Source organism: Cryptomeria japonica, chromosome 5 (genome assembly GCF_030272615.1).
Source record: "Cryptomeria japonica chromosome 5, Sugi_1.0, whole genome shotgun sequence".
NCBI lineage: Eukaryota > Viridiplantae > Streptophyta > Pinopsida > Cupressales > Cupressaceae > Cryptomeria > Cryptomeria japonica.
The window spans coordinates 922,167,099-922,185,595 of record NC_081409.1 but is presented as its reverse complement, the minus strand read 5'-3'; positions in this window follow the sequence as shown (position 1 = coordinate 922,185,595).

The window sequence follows — 18,497 nt, the reverse complement described above, 5'->3', positions numbered from 1 at the left end:
CCAGGTGTCATAGGTCAAATTGGGTAAATAGACCAAGTGGGGAGAGCTAGATACATTGGAACTCGTGACTAGTGTCATTAGGGACCAAATAGAAAAGGAGCACATCTCCCATTCAGAGGCCAAGGCACAACTGGAACAATATAAGCAACTATTGGTAGAGATGGGTAAGCCCCTAAATACACGTATAGATGACAACCTACCTTCAACCTCATCACTCCCAAAAGGAGATATAAAAGCATTGGTTGAAGTAAGACAGGTGGCAACTACGAAAAAGGCATGGGCACAAACAAATGCCTCTAAAATAAGATTATTTTTGCAAAAAACAATGAGAGAATATGAAAAGGCCATGCAGGTTGGAGGAGCATTAGCTTCCTGTTCTCAGCAGTGGGAGCGGAAGCTCAACATTTTTTGCAAACAGTTTAAAGTTTCGAATAAAGTTTTGGATCTTGGGGAAGAGATTATAATGAGAGAAGACCTCTTAGGCGGAGATAGTTGTAAAAGTTTGCAATCCTACATATACATTTTGGAGTTGAAGATTGAAATACTTCAATAGTATGTGAAGGATATAACAGGTATTCGGTCTCCCCTTCTTGGTATAATAAAGAAGTATGTGAAATTTGTAGAGAAGATGTTAGGATTTTTTGGGCTTGGTATAACTAGTGTTGGATATATGGAGGAAGACAATATACTCCATCAATGGGATGCATATGAGGCACATTATTTTGCAGCTCCTGCTTAGTTTAACATTGAGTTGATGGATGGATATACATATTTAATAACTCAGTGTTAACAAGCTGTAAAAATAATTGTAAAATTGGAATATAGGAATAAGAATGTAGAGGAGATTTTGAAGAAGTACAAGTTCAGAATCAAGCATGTTGCAGATCCTCCTACAAAAGTGGTTGCATGCATCATTAGCAATTAGAAGAGCTATAAAAAGAAGTAAAGAATAAAAAGGCAGTTGCTAATGATAGCACCATATTTTTTTGAATTTTGCATGACACTAGAACTAGGATTTTGATTGTTGCTTCAGCATGTACATGGATTATGGAATGGGTTTTGCATGATTATGAAATGTTAGCTCATGCAACACCGTTTTTGTAGTGCTCTCCGAGTCCTAGTTTCATAATAGTTAATTGGAGTCTAAGGCAGAGACTTGCATGTCAACTGTGACTCCTTGCTTTGTAGTTCTTAATTTAGATAGATTTATTTCCTAAGAAGTAGGACAAGAAACTCTATAAATTGGAGAGTTTGATTCATTTGTAAGGGTCCACAAATTGATGATTTGAGGTCCACTTAGAGATTTTAGATTATTTTATGCAGATTGTTATGAATTAAAATATTTTTGTGATACATTCTTTGAAGTTAATACAAGAAACAACTTATAGATTGTCTGATCTATGCACATGTCCTATTAATTTGTTCTTTGCAGTATGGTTATGTCTATTGTTTGAAATCAACAACTTGTTCTGGTCTTACGTTTATTGCTTTATGAATCATACTGCACATGTAAGTGGTGTATGAGAATTGCTGGGATAAATGATATTTGGGTGATATTCTTGCCATGAATTTGTGAGGTTGCTGACTTTGCAGGTTTATTGGAGGTCCGTTGTTGAATGTTGGTTTAAATAATATTGATAATTTTTGGATTGCAGGGCACTAATTGAATAGTTCATTAAGTTGTGATTGCATTAGTTTCATTGTTATTTTCTTGTTTCCTTGATCTATCCTTCCCAGTTTATTTCAAAAGTATTTTAAATCATAAAATACAAAAAAAGTGAAGTTACTGGAAGTTATTGGGATTCGTTTAACCAGCAAGCTCCTTAACAGGTACAACTATAACAACCATTGAGTTGCCCATCACCGTCGATACCCGGCTATAGAGACCTTGGAGTACTTAGTTTCTCAAAACTTATTGCTTTTTAGGAGAGGTGGTGAGTGGTCACATAAACTACCTAACTATTGGTGGGTGTGTTAAAATGCCCATCAATACTTTCCCCCCAAGAAAGAGGACAAGGACAATTTAGGATGAAGGATCACACATTCCATAAGGAGATATTATCCTTAAGAGACGTGCCATTTCAAACAAAGAATATTTCCTAACCAAGGAACACACATGCATTCGCATTAAGGATAAATCTATGCAAGAAAGAACATCAAGTAATGAATAATGCAATCCATGAAGGAAATGGTGAAACTTTAGGAAGAAAAAAGAGAATAGAGGAAAGAATGGACCATTTTACTGCCCCAAAATATTTGAAATTGAAAAAGAATCACCTCTCATGACAAAGAGCCCCCAATTAAGTTAACCACTTTTTTCATAGGATGAGAAGCAACATGAGGTTGAGAGGAGTGCTAAGGCACTACCTTTTCACTTATAAAGAGAGCAAGATCAATTGAAAGACATATAAGAGAAAGATCATATTGTTCTTCAGAAAATTCCTTAAATGCTTTACATTTTCCAAGAGAATGAGAACCACCATGATGAAAAAGACACTTTCCACTACCTTCTCTATGCTTAGTGCTAAACTTGACAAAGGGAAAAACAACATTCTTGTTATACTTCAGTTTCCAAAATATTCTAGTTGCTAATTGTTCTTGATCATCAACAGGTGTTGGATTATTCTTTTGTAATTGAGGATTAGGATTGTTAGAAGCAGAAGGATTTTCATCTATGATTTTAACTTTACCACTATCAATAAGTCCTTTCATTGCATTTTAAAAACCAAGACAATCATTAGAAGAGTGATCATTAGTTTGGTGATATCAACAAAAAGGAGGTTTTGAAGAAGAAACACTTTTTAAGGGAGTGAATGGCTTGTTGTCTTGCAAGATGGTCTTTGAAGTCTTGAATCCTAAGGAGGTCATTCATAGGAGATTTATTATCAAGTCCTAGGCCTTCTGTACTAATTTGTGTAGGAGGGTTTATAGGGACTCTAATTCTTTGTTTAAATTTTCCCAATCCTCATCCTCTAAAACCTTGTTTTGATACTATGTTAAAGGCACTCCTATAAGAATATTTTAATTGGTAAGGCAGAGGAACATTATAATAAATTTATTTGAAGTCTATAGTACAAGTGTGATTAGAGGGAACAAAGGGATTACATTGAATATCTTGTGGAGGAAGGTTTTCCTTTCTTTCATCATGCATATCCTCTTTGGTAGATTGAGAGTGAAGATCCTTATCATCTAAGGCCTCATCTTTTCTTAAGGTTATGTTGGGAGATAGATCATGTATAGCATCATCTTCTTTATCAATGTTTTGATTACTAAGATAGGTTCTAGGAGAATAAGGTGGATCTAGAGAGATGAAAACACCAATATTTTGATCTTGTCCCCCTTGCGCTAGGGTATGCATATGTGAACAAGATGGTGCCATGTTGCACTTTAATTATTGCTCTCTATTAGAGAGATCATTGATAGGAGTATTAGCTTGTTCGTCATTCACATTAGATACCCTAGGAGAGGTACAAGTATTAGGTTTTCCATTAGCATCTCTAGGATTGGTATCTACAAAAGATTTGAGGTGATATATATATATATATATATATGAAATGCAATTTCCCAAAAACATGATAATAAAGAAAAATGCACTATAAATGAAAGCTTTGAGATTAAATTGATTGAAAGGAAGGAATTTTGAAACTCTAAATACACAATATGCCAAAGTGATATGGATGAAAAGAAGGAATGTGAAATAAAAGAAGTCATTATCCAGCACATGATTTTGATAAAAATAAGTAAAAGAAAGGTAATTATATGTGAAATAGAAAATAAATCAGATCTATTAAGTGCCATTATGAATGTTTTAAAATCAGATCTGAAAATTGATGTGGAAATTAAAACAATCCACAAATCAAATTGAACAAAATAAATTAGGGTTTTTATGAATTAAACCTTTAAATTTATATAATTTAATTAAAATAAAATCTATGAATTTCAATTTGAATTTTGAGATGTTTGTAAATCAAATCTGAAACAATTAATCCAATTTAAACAGTCCATAAGCTCAATTTTAGAATTAAAAATTAGGGTTTATATGAAATTAACCTCTAAATTTTTGAAATTCAATTGGAAATTAAACTTTTAAATGTAGATTTGAATTTTAAATTGCATAAAAAAGTAGATCTGACAACCTGAATCAGAATTAAAGGTGTAAGGAGTTGGGTTCACCAAAATGTAAAGGTGGAAAAATTAGGGTTTTCACCGCAAGAAGGATGAAAACCGCTAATTTTTGCTTAGGGACCTATTACATTCAAAATAGGGGTTGAGTCCAATAGATTTAGTCACAAACCAATAAGGATAAGGATTGAAAATGTTGATTAGATTTAAGGTGTGAATTTTTTTACCTTGTTTTGTAAATTGAATTGTTGAAATTAGGGTAAAGTGTTGGAAATGAGAATACAAACACAAAAATAGTGAGCTACAGTCGTTGGGTTGAGCTAGGAACCCGGATTTGAGAAATATAAGTAGATTTGGATCTGATCCCTAAAGGAGCTCCTAAAATGTTGGGATTGTGGTGCCCATCTCCCTAGACCTCCAAACTTTTCACACACCAAAGGGGGATTGATTTGTCACTGTAAATAATGCTTATTTTGAAGATCGCAACTCTGTACATGTTTCCTACACAAAAAAAAGGGACTAAGTTGGGAATAGGGGTTTGCTTAAGTCAAACTCTAGTTTAGGAATTAACCTTGACTAAAATATTGCAAATACTAAAATAAATAATGGAAGGATATACCTTAGATCTGCAATGACTAATAATGATGCTTTGCTTCTTGAATGTAATCACATATGTTGTATGAAATGGCATGAACAATTGAACATGACAAAACCCTAATCACATCCACATGCTTGCATATGATGGATGTAATGATGCTCCAAAATTGATGAATGAAGAATATGTAACCTTGAAGATCTCTAGAAATGCTTGATGATGAATGCTTCAATGCTTGAATGATAGAATACTTGATGGGCACCTTATGATTCTCCTATTATATTTTTGTATATCAAAATGAGAGGGGAAAACCTCCTTATATACTTTCCCATCGAAAAACATGTTAATTTTTTGACATAGTCCAACATGAGGCTAGTTTTCCCACTCAAATTTGGAAATGCTCAAGGGGTTCAAAGGGGGGGCCAAATAGGGAGGACCAAGGTGTGGCACCATGACCTGGCCCTACTACATTTTAGGGCTAAAACTAAGGATCCATGTGGCGTATGAAGTGAAAACAAGGCCATATTTGCATGATGTAAGAATAATTAGGTCTTAATTAAGCATTGAGGTACAAACACTAAGGTGAGGGACCCACATGTAGACCAAATTGTAAGAGAGTACAATTTAGGACTCTACATTTAGCCTCCTAATTTTGCTAAACATTATTTTGGGAAGGTACACAAGATGCAAGAGGAGAAACTTCAAACACGTTAGATGGAGCTATCACAAGTTCCAAACAAGGATCATGCTCTAATGATGTGTCACTTTGTTTGTTCACCGGGAGCTAGGGTTCATGCTTTTAAAAAATGTTTGAACAAATCACTATTACATTAACAAGCTCATACATATCATCAAATAATTAGAAACAACATTGTTACCATGAACAACATCATCATCCATTTCCTCATCTAGATTAATAAAAAAGGATCTCTCACACAAAAAGAGCATGAAACATCATTTTTCTTAAGCATTTTTAATCTTTGTGATTTAGGTTGAACTTCCTCACTAGGGTTAGGCGAAGGTTGGACAAATGGGACCAAGTCAACATTTGGTGTCTTCGCGGAAGAAATGGTTTGGGAATCAAGTTCACGAGCCTTGGCAAGATGCCTTTGTTAGTATTCTCTTGCACAATAGTTCCTTTTAGTTTTGGCCAAGGGTATAAAGGTTGATTGATGGACATTGGTTATGTTTCTTCCTTTAGAGGAGGAATGGGAGAAGGTCTCAAGGTTGAGAAATAGGAGATACCAAGCGCTTTCCTTTGTAAGACATGGGAGGCAAGATTGTAGCATATATAAGAGTAATAGAAGGTGTGGGAAGGATACCAGGTCCATCATGAGGAGTAGAAATAGGTCTAGGGTCTCTAGGCTTACTCAAAGTTAAGATCATCTCATTTTTCCACTTTTGATAAGATAGAAAGAGAGCATCACTTTGAGGCTTAAGAGGCTCAAATTTTTTAGGCCAAAAGTAATCAAGGGTGTAATTTGCACACCTCACCATGGGCTAGTACATGCTATGATTAATTATTATAATAGTGCTATTATGGGGGAATTTTAGACATTTATGAATAGTAGAAAGGATCGATTTCATGGAAGAGAGCCAAGGATGTCCCAAATTCACACGAAATTGATCCAATGTAGGAATGATAGAAAAAGATACATCTAAGCACTTAGTACCAACCTATACAAGAAGAGTAATAGATCCAATTGTAAGGCAAGAGAAATCATCATACACCTTTACCATAATAGCAGACTTATCATATGTTACCTATTTCATTTAATGAAGTTTTATTTGTCTTCATAAGGAATTAGGGTTCATCTAGATTGTCTTCATAAAACATAGAACATGAATGTAATCTCTATTGGATATTATAATTGTTAGAATGTGTTCTTGTCATTGATGTCAACATATTCCTGTGATATTATAGAGAGTTTGTTTGTTGTAGAGAGTTGGTTTAGGTTATTACTGGCAGATGTGTAGATGCAGATTAATGGGTTTTGAGATACTTATCTCTACTTGATTTAGTATGAGTTTTAGTGTTCTGGAAGGTGATTTGACTGAGTTATGTGATTTCATGGATGACTGGTTTTTCTGTTGGTTCTGTATTGCAGACTTGTGATTTTTGGATTGTATTGCTTTAGAATTGATTCTTTATTTTGTGTGGATTTTGGAGAGTGTTTGGGACATTCATGTGTGTCCTTTGTTCAGATGGTTCATGATTTCGAACTTCACAAGCATATCTTTCAGTTTGTTTTTGGTTTTCTTGAGCTCTGATAATGAAATAATGATGATTATTGTTATCCAAATTGTTGTGGTTGTTGCGAAGGAATTCACGTTGCTTGTTGATGTTCTATGATCATGTTCTATGTGTTTTGATGGTCCGCATTGATCGTGGTGCACATTATTGAAGATTTTATTGGTCGGGTGCTATTATTTGTGTTCTACGACCTTTTGGTCGGATGGTTGTTGCATGTTGCAGATGATCTTGGCATGATATTCAGTAGTGTTCTGTGTTCGAGGATTTTTTTTTGGTCCATGCTATGTCCTTGCCGACATTGTATTGGTTCGCATATGTATTTATGTATCATGTGATGTAATTTTGTAATTAGGTGTTATGTGTTGAGTTGACCTTAAGGTAAAGGTTGATGGTTTGTATAAATAAGTGTTGTAATCATGTAAGATGCATGTATGTGGTTGTGTCTACGATCTATGAGAGTATTGTATGTGTGAATAAGTGAGTTTATCTTTTGGTAGTGTGTGAAAGAGAAGAGAAGTGTTGTAGTGTAGACAGTGTGCTTAACTTGAACTATGATCAGGCATTTGGAGATGTTATTCTTTCAGTTCATGTAATCTAGATTGTTGTCCGATATTTGTAATGTAGTGACTATGAGCCTTCCTAGGGTTGTAGCCCTTTGTTATTTTGAGAAGTGAACTCTTGGCAGTGTGCCTGAATGCATGTGCATTCCCCATTGTAATATTTACACATACTATTGCAGAGTATCATCATAATATGGGTAGGTTCCCACCATGGTTTTTCCCTTAACCGGGTTTTCTTCCACGTCAAAAATTTATGTGTTATGTGTATTGTTGATGTGGTGTTTATCTTTGCTACTGTTTTCCTTTATCACATCTAAAGTTAAGGTAAATTTGTTTAAGTTTGGTGAAAAGTGATTCACCCCCCTCTCAGTTTTGATGCATTGTTGTTGCCAACAATTGGTATCAGAGCTAGATCCTCTAGAAGGAGATTGATCGATTGAGGAGATCCAGCTAGGATAGCAGCAGTTTTTTTCAATAATGAGAGTCCGATATTTGATGGAACTAATTACACTATATGGAAGAATCGGATGGAGGTTCAATTGAAATTCTCTTGGAAAAGATTATTAGAATATCACAAAGAATGCATACAATGTTCCTTCGAATGGTCTTGTTACTACAACTGAGATCAAGGATGATGAACATAATATAAGAGATAAAGATGCATTATTGAGTGCCCTAACTGATGTAGAAATGACTAATGTGATGGGATTATAGATTGCACATGAGATTTGGGAGAAGCTATAAACCTTGTATGGAGGAGATAAACATGTCAAAGTTGCTAAATTATAGAGCTTGAAAGGAAAGTATGAGTTGTTGAGAATGGGAGAAGATGAGAATATTTCATCCTTTATGGCTACAGTGAATGATCTTGTACTGAACATCAGATGTGTTGGTGGAGTCCTTGAAGAAGATGAGATTGTGGCTAAAGTGTTGAGAGCTTTGCTTCCTGCTTACAAGAACAAATTTGTTGCTATTGATGAGATCCAGACTGTGACAACTGTGACAAGGGATATATTGGTTAGTAAGCTTGATGCTTTTGAATTGAGCGAACTTGGTGAATCACGTGGAAAAATTGAGACTACATTCAAAGCTACTATATCCAAGAAGCAGAAGTATGATCAAAGAGAGAGTTCAACTAGGGTTTCCAAATATGAAAGGGAAATGAGAAAGATGGAAGAACAAGAAAAATAATTGGAAGATCCCGAAGCACTTGTTTCCATAAGATTGCTTAAGGGAGCTGGTGAGTATGAAGGGAAGTTACCTTTGAAATGTTTTTCATACAATAAGATTAGTCATTTTGCTTCTAGGTGTCTTAAAAGAGTAGAAAGAGTGTCAAAGTATGATAAGCCTTACAAGCCTAATCGTAAGCATAGATATTAGAAGAAGTGTTATTATGCTACTGATGAAGGTGTGATAAATGATGAGTCTGAGAAAGGGAATTCAAAAGATGAATTTGTGTTCTTTGCTATCAAGGAAGATGATCTGGTACTTGTTGATTCTACAAGTTGCATTGTTGAAGAGAACATCTTGGCTGCTAAGATTGAAGAGAAAGATGAATGGGTGATTGACAGTAGTTGTTCACATCATATGATAGGTGATAAAGGTAAATTTGTGAAAATGGAGAAGTATGATGGAGGTGTAGAAATATTTGGAGACAAAAAAGCTTGTGTAATCCATGGTAGAGGCTCTATTTCTCTTGATGGTAAGCATAATACTGATGATGTTTTATATATTGAAGGTTTGAAGCATAATATTTTGAGTGTTGGACAAATGGTTGATAAGGGATATGATTTACAATTCAAGAATGGGAAATGTAAGATCTTGAATAGCTCTGGTATAGAAATTGCATTAGGAAATAAGACTAAAGGTAATATCTTTCATCTGAATGTTGCCTTGATTGCTTAGATTTATGAGAGTTGGTTATGGCATAAAAGGACGTGTCATGTTAACTTTGACTCCATTATTAAGATAAGTTCTACTCGAGCTATCAAAGATCTACCTAAGATAGTGAAGCCTACTAATCCGGTGTGTAAAGAATGTCAATTGGGAAAACAAACAATAATTTCATTCAAGAGAAAATTATATACATTTAATGGGTTATTAGATTTTGTGCATACTGATTTATGTGGACCTTCTAGAGTGAGAAGCTTGCAGGGTGAGAGATACTTTATGTTGTTGATTGATGACTATTCCAGAATGATGTGGGTCACTTTTCTAAGGGAGAAATTTCAAGCACTAGAGAAATTTAAAATATTCAAAGCTAGAGTGGAAACAGAGATAGGATTGAAGCTAAAGTGTCTAAGGTCTAACAAAGGAGGAGAATTCATTTCCAATGAGTTTAATTCTTTTTGTGAAGAGCATGGAATCAGGAGAAAGTTATCTACTCTATGAACCCCTCAGCACAATGGAGTTAATGAAAGGAAGAAAAAAACTATTTTGGATGCTGGTAAAACTATGATGATTAAAGGAAATGTTATGCATATCTATTGGAGAGAAGTTGATAGCACTACTATGTACACATTCAATCGAGTGCATATAAAAGGTCATCCTAGTAAAAGTCCTTATGAGTTATGGTTTGTCATGTTCCTATAGTTAAATATTTCACAATCTTTGGAAGCAAATGTTATATCAAAAGAGATGAGGATATAGGATAATTTGATGTAATATGTGATAAAGAAATCTTTTTGGGATATTCTACTAAGAGAAAAGCCTACCGGTGTTATAACAAAAGACTGAGAAAGATAGTGGAAAGTGCAAATGTGAAGGTTGATGAGAATCATGAGAAGCAAATCAGAGCATGTGGATATGAGTCTGACGATCAGGGTATTACTTCAAAGCAAGTGCAGACTCTGAGCATGAAATAGAGTGATCCAGAAGAGATAGTAGATTCAGGTGTTGTTGGCAGTGAAGAAGTTCAAGAGACTGGAAATCAGAATAATCAGAAGACCCCCAGGTATGTAAGATTAAATCATTTAGAGAATCAGATTATTGGTGATAAAAATAAAGGTGTGATGACTAGGAGAAGAATTGTTGCTGAAGAAACATGTTTGATTTTCAAAATTGAACCTAAAGATTTTGTTGAAGCTTGTAAAAATGAAAATAGGGTAAAAGCTATGGAAGAAGAGTTAGATCAGATTGAGAAGAACAATGCATGGGAACTTGTTTCAAGATCTAAATACAAGAATGTGATTGGTACTAAATGGGTGTTCCAAAATAAGTTGAATGAAGATGGAGAAGTTGTTAGAAACAAAGCAAGACTGGTATGTAAGGGATATTCACAAATGGAAGGTATTCATTTTGAGGAAACTTTTGCTTCAGTAGCTAGAATTGAAGTTGTTAGATCATTTATTATATATGTTGCTCATAAGAAATTCAAGGTATATCAAATGAACATGAAATCAACCTTTTTGAATGGTGAATTGGAAGAGGAAGTCTAGATTGAGCAACCAGATGGATTTTCATTGATAGATGAAGAAGACATGGTATGCAGATTGAAAAAAGAATTGTATGGACTTAAATAAACCCCTAGAGCTTGGTACGCCAGATTGGATAGGTATTTGATGAAGTTGGGATTCTGTAAAGGTATTGCTGACAATAATGTGTATGCTCAAATTCATCATTAATTCAATTAGAAATAAAGAGAAATCATGAATCCCTATCTAATCAAATAATCCTAAACAAACATCAATGAAACAATGCAAGCAAGTAATAAGAATATAAAATCTATCAATTAAAACTCCATATTCCATGGTTGCATATGGCTTCCATTGTTCTTCTCTTCTTTGTGGTATGATGGCTCTCAGATATTGCGTTGGCAACCTGCAATTGACACAAAGATTCAAAGTTTGTGATTCTTGTGATTGTTGAAAATGAGGAATTGAATGCTGAATTTATAGAAGTTTGGAGAGGATTGATTGAGAGGTGGAACAAATTGATCAAGAGGTGAAACTCAGGTGAGCTCACATGATGATTGATAGTTGAACTGCTGATTTGGAGGTGGAACTCAATTGATTGAATAGATTAATTGAGTTAACTGATTGAGAAAAAAGTTGATTGAAAGATAGAAAAAGAATGATTGGAGGAGAATTAATAGATGACAAAGAAATCTCTTTTTAGAAAAAGCTAACTAGAAGATAAAAAAAGAATGATTGGAGAGAATTAGAGAAATGATGTAATTAATCAATTAATTGAAATAATCAATTAAAATAGATTGAATAGTTAACTGAGATGACTGATTGAATGCTTTTTGGAAGAAAAAAAATGTGGAAGATAGAAATAGGAATTGAAAAGATAATGATTTAATTAATTGATTGATTGAATTAATTAATTTAGCACGTGTTTGCACTTTGACTTTGATTTTCAATTTAATCTTTGCATGAGATTTAATTCAAATATTGAATTTATTTTAAATTCAATTTATTATTTGAATATATTTAGAACTTGACTTTGATTTTCAATTTGATTTTTGAAATCATGCACATGTATTTGAAATTAGATGAAATTAGAAGAATTAATGAAATTAAATGAAATTAAAAGAATTAATGAAATTAAATGAAATTAAAATTTGGGGATTTGGAATTTGAATTTGAATTAGAAGAATAAATTAGTTAATTAAATAATTTAAAGAAACTATTTAATTATTTAGAAATTGAATTTAATTAAATAATAAAGATTATTCAAATTAAAGGATTAAAATCATAATTAATTAAATAATTAATATTTAATTAATATTTTAGAAAAGGGTTAATGATTAAATGATTTGAAATAGAAATAGAATAATTAGTAAAATGATGAGGAAATATGAAATTAGAAGAATAAGATTAATTAATTTAATAATTAAAGTATTATTTAATCAATTAGAGGAATGATTAGTACATGATCAATGAGACATTTTTAGGTATCTACAAGTAACTTATACTTCAAGATTTATAATGATAATATTTTGATTGTTGAAGTTTTTGTTGAAGACATTATTTTTGGAGGAGATGATGATTTGAGTAAGAAGTTTGTTGATGATATGCAAAAAGAAATTGAGATGTCTATGATAGGTGAGATGAAATTCTTTCTAGGATTGCAAATTACACTGACTGACAAAGGCATTTTCATATCTCAATCAAAGTATGTGAAGGAATTGTTGAAGAAATTTGGGGTAGATGATTCCAAACATGTTGGAACTCCTATGGTAACTGGATGCAAGATGACAAAAGCTGATGAACCTCTAAAGGCTAACCAAACCTTGTATAGATCCATGATTGGTGGACTGCTAATTTCACTCATACTAGACCTAACATTATGAATGTTGTATGTCTTGTTGCAAGATTCCAGGATGATCCTAAGGAAAGTCAAGTTACTGATGTGAAGAGAATATTCAAATATTTGAAGGGAACAGTTGATTATGGTTTGTGGTATCCAAAGAACGATGATTTCATTTTGAGTGATTATACTGATGCTGATTGGGCAGGTGATGTTGATGACCGAAAGAGCACTACACGGTGGAGCATTATTTTTGGGAAAGGAGTTGATTTCTTGGGCAAGTAAGAAGCAAGATTATATTGTTGGTATTTTGGATATGTTGATATGGTTTTGTCATTGATGTCAACACTTGTCAACCTTATCAGCACTTGGAGATCTTTGGTTATGTTCACTAGCAAGTCAAGTGACTTATGCACAGTCACCGGTATTTGGTTCACCGACAGGTTATATTGTTCACCAACACTTGAGATGACTTGGAGACTACTTGGTTATGTCGAAGACATTATTTGATCACTTGTTTTTGGTGATTTGGTTATTGGTCTATTCGGGTCTGTATATTTATTGTTATCGGCAAATAGGTCCAGGATATACACTAGCAGGCATATCTATTCCAGATCAGCACGACATGTTATGGAGATGATTTATTATTATTGTAAATGCATTGAGCCGACATGATGCATCGCTTATTATTTTATTTGTAATTGATTTTATTGAGCTGACCTATTCAATGGGTCTTAGATTATGGTATAAATGTAAGATCTCATTTGTGAGATTAATATAGGCAAGGATACGATTGAAAAAAGTATTGTAATAAAATATATGCGAAAATAAGCAGAGCTATACACGCGGACATCATTTGAAGGTTGAAGGAAGGTCTTTGTGAAGACAATCAAAACTAAACCGGTACTGAATCTAGCATATGAAGATGTTATTTTAAGTAGTACATTATCATTGGATTTAACCATCCAATTGTAGTCAGTGTGACTCTCATTTTGTGATTGAGCAGTGAGCTCTAGGCAGCTGGCCTTTCTGCATGTGCAGAATCCATATTGTACACACATACTATCTGCAATAGTATCATTTGAATGTGGGTAAGGCTTCCCACCGTGGTTTTTCCCCTTCAGGGTTTCCACGTACAAATATTTGTGTTATGTGTTGTGGATGTTATTGCCTTTCTGTTTCATGCATTAATCTTTACTGGTACTGCAATTAACTAATAAAACTGTCTATCGGCATAGAGTTTGGTTTACCAACATTACAACTGATTCACCCCCCCCTCTCAGTTGTCTCCGGGACCTAACAGATATTTCTTTATCTACTACAGAAGATGAAGATGAACACATTGTTGCTGCTAGCAACTATACTCAAGTAATTTGGATGAAGCATATCCTAAAGGATATTAGAGTTGTTTATAATAATCCTCTATTATATATTGTGACAATTTTAGTGCTATCAATATTTTTATGAATTCAAGTATTACATTCCAAGACAAAACATATATCAATCAAGTTTCAGTTCTTGAGAGAGAAAGTGAATGAGAAGGAAGTCAGATTGGAGTATGTATCTACAAAGGAACATATTGCAGATATCTTCATGAAGTCTTTGCCTGCAGATACATTTGTATATTTGAGAGAGAAGTTTGGGGTGATTGCCCCTCCTGATGTGAACTAGATGCATTGAGTTGCATCAATCTGCTAGACTTCATAGTCCTATCTTGATATCCAGATTGATGAGTGGGTGCCTCTACTCATGGGGAGTAGTCAATGTGTGATTTAGTTATCTAGATTTGTGAGTTTGTTCTAAGGGGGAGAGATTATCAGAGTGAGAGATTAATGATTTGTATGTGTTTTTAGCATTGTTTTCAAAGGGGGAGAGATGCATGTGAAAACTTGTCTTATCTATCTGAGGTAGAGAGCTATGTGTGCATGATCTCAGGGGGAGATTTCTTGAGTTGTTTTCTTTCTTTGCATTGATTGTTTTTCACATTCATATGTTGCCATAAATGCCAAAGGGGGATATTGTTGGATATTAGAGTTGTTGGAATGTGTTGTTGTCATTGATGTCAACATATTCTTGTGTTATTGCAAAGAATTTGTTTGTCGTAGAGAGTTAGTTTCGGTGATTTATTGGAGATGTACCGATGCGGATTAATGAGTTTTGAGATACTTATCTCTAGTTGATTTTGTAGTCACATAAATCTATCCATTTTAATTAAATGAATATTTTCTATTTATTTGATTAAAAATGCACTAGCCATCAGTTAATTAAATTAACATTTAATTAATTCATCTTCAAACATTCTCCTATTAATTAAATAAATTATTTAATTTATTTTAATTAATTCATTAAACCAAATTCACACTCAATTAAATGAATAAACCATATTTATTCAATTTAATCCCCTTTCCTCTTTTAAATAAATTAAATAAAACATTTATTTAAAAACATAAATCCTCCCCACTTGCATTTTCCTACAAATGCAAGTTGCAACCACAAGTTGAAATAAACTAATTTTATTTTAATTAAAATCCTATTTTACCTCACCCACCAAATCCACTTGCAAACCTAACCCCCTTCTAGATTCTTCTAAACCCTTCCTAATTAACCTAATCCATCCCCTAAATATTGTCACATTCCTAAGCAACTTGGAGTCACTTCTCAAAGACTCCAAAGTCTTTGAAAAGCAATTAATGCTTTGTGTGTTCAACAAATTAACCTCTAAAGTTTTCCAAAACCACTAATGGCTCTTACATGACCATTTATGGCTCTTACATAACCATTTATGGTTATTTCAACTTGCACTCATGTGTCTCCTCAAGCATTTATTGCTTTGACCATGGTTATCCCTTTTGCCTTTGCACAAGAGTTTATCCATTGGATAAAAGCTTTATTCTTTGAATAAAGAATTTATTCATTCAACCCAACTTTGACCCTAACCCCCAAGTTAACTCCCAGGTCATGTCAAGCATTTAATGCTTATTCCGTCCCCTCTCAAACCTATCTCACATTGACACTTGTCAACCAGGGATTGGGTTGAAAGCCCTCACATGGATCTCAAATCATTCAATCCTGACCCTTGTTGAGATTACTCAATATCAACCATCCATTGCTCCATTTTCCCTATAAATAGAGCTCACATTCCTCATTTTAAAATCCTCAAGAATTTAGCATTCATAGTCATAATCTTGAAAACTTGCATGCATTTAATCTATAGTGAATTTTAGAGAGCATTTAGCATAAATCACTAATATATTCTTATCTTGGACTAAAATAAATCTTAGTTCTTTTTCATAATATGTTTAATTAGTTTGTTTTACACTTACATAGCATAATCTTGAGATCATCTACAATCTTGAATCTCCATAAGCATCCATAGTGCAAAAAGCTACTGAGAGCTACACTATTTTGGAACTTGGAGAGGAGAGGAACAAAGGAGAAGGGGCTAAGAACATGTTAAGAGGCATTTGGAGATGCCTTCTTACATTTGTGTCATTTGTTAAATATGTTAGCATGATCTTAGTATCTCTTTTGATATGCCTGCTTAGATTAGTTCTTGGTTGAATAACACTAACGATTTCTTGTATGTTTTTGTGTGTTATACGACTACAGGTTCCAGTCTAACCTTTGGGTATTTTGCAGAGCATCAGATTTAATATGAGTTTTAGTGTTCCGGAAGGTGATTTGATCGAGTTATGTGTTCCGGTGGATGATTGGTTTTTTTGTTGGTTTTGTATTGCAGAGTCGTGATTTCTGGATTGTATTGCTTCAAAATTGATTATTTATGTTGTGAGGACTTTGAAGAGTGTTTGGGATGTTCATGTGTTTCCTTTGTTAAGATGGTTCATGATTTGGAACTTTACAAGTGTATCTTTCAATTTGTTATTGGTGTTCTTGAGCTCCGGTAATGAAATAATGATGATTCTTATTATTCGAATTATTGCGGTTGTTACAAAGGAATTCACGTTGCTTGTTGATGTTATCTGATTGTGTTCTATGCATTTTGGTGGTTTGCATTGATTATGGTGCGTGTTATTGAAGATTTTATTGGTCTGGTGGTATTCTTTGTGTTACAAAACCTTTTGGCCTACCCGATGGTTGTTGCGTGTTGCAGATGAACTTGGCATGATATTAGCTGGTGTTATGTGTTTGAGGATTTGTTTTGGGTCCATGCTATGTCCTTGCTGACATTGTATTGGTCCGCATATGGATTTATGTATTGTGTGATGCAATTTTGTAATTAGGTCTTATGTGTTGAGATGACCTTAAGGTTAATGTTGATAATTTGTATAAATAAGTGTTGTAATCATGTAAGATGTGTGTATGTGGTTGTGTCTACGATCTATGAGAGTATTGTATGTACAAACAAGGGAATTTATCTTTTGGTAGTGTGTGGAAGAGAAGAGAAGTGTTGCAGTGCAGACAGTGTGCTTAAATGAAACTATGATCAGGCATTTGGAGATGTTATTCTTTCAGTTCATGTAATCCAAATTATTGTCTGATCTTTGTAAGACAATGAGCCTTCCTAGGGTTACAACCCTTTTTTATTTTGAGAAGTGAGCTCTAGGTAGTGTGATTGAATGCATGTGTATTCCCCATTGTAATATTTACACATACTACTGAAGAGTATCATCATATTGTGGGTAGGTTCCCATCGTGGGTTTTCCCTTAACCGGGTTTTCCATGTCAAAAAATTGTGTGTTATGTGTGTTTTTGATGTGGTGGTTATATTTTCTATTGTTGTTCTTGATCAGATTTGAATTTGAGGTTAATTTGTTTAAGTTTGGTGAAAACTCATTCACCCCCCCTCTAAGTTTTCCTACATTGTCGTTGCCAATAATCTCCAATGCTTGAATCTTGACTTCACTTATGCTCCAATGCTTGATAAAAGACTGACTGCTTCCTCACTTGAATGTAAGACCTCATTTTTTCTCTCTTGAGTTGATTATGAATTTGGATTATCATTGATTCTCTCTCAAATGAGAGGGGTAGAGCTCCTTTTTATACTTGCTTTTCAAAAATTGAATTAAATTCCTGACCTAGTCGACACAAGATCCAATTTCCCACTCTTTGGAAGTGACTGTTAAGAGGGACCAATTTGAGGCCCAATTGAGGAGCCTAGGGCATGGGTGCTATGTCCTATAAGTTAGGATTTTATTCAAGAGGGTAAATTTGGTGAAAAGGTGACATGAATGGGGAGTGTCAGCAAAATCAATGCTTTAGTCAAGCCTTGAAGAATAAAAAGCCAAAGTGAGGCCTAAGTGAGGACAAAATTGTAGGTGAGTATAATTTAGGATGCTACACCTACACATAGAAAGAAGAGGGAAATTATTGAGAATAGGGGTTTGCCTTAGGTCAAACCTCAATTTTGGAATTAACCATGAAATTGAATTGAAAATGTAAATGAAGTACTATAGTAAAATACTTTCTTTTTGAGAGAAAGGATGAAAATAAATGAAACACTAATAATATACCTTTAATGAAGTTTTGTTTGTCTCCACCATGTAATTAGGGTTACATGTAGATTGTCTTTATAAAACATAAAAAAATGAATGTCATCTTGAATGCTTGAATCTTGACTTCACTTTTGCTCCAATGCTTGATATAAGGCCAATTTCTTGCTCACTTGAGTTGATTATGAATTCGAATTAGGCTTGAAATGAGAAGGGTAGACCTCCTTTTATACTTTCTTGTCAAAAATTGAATTAAATTTTTT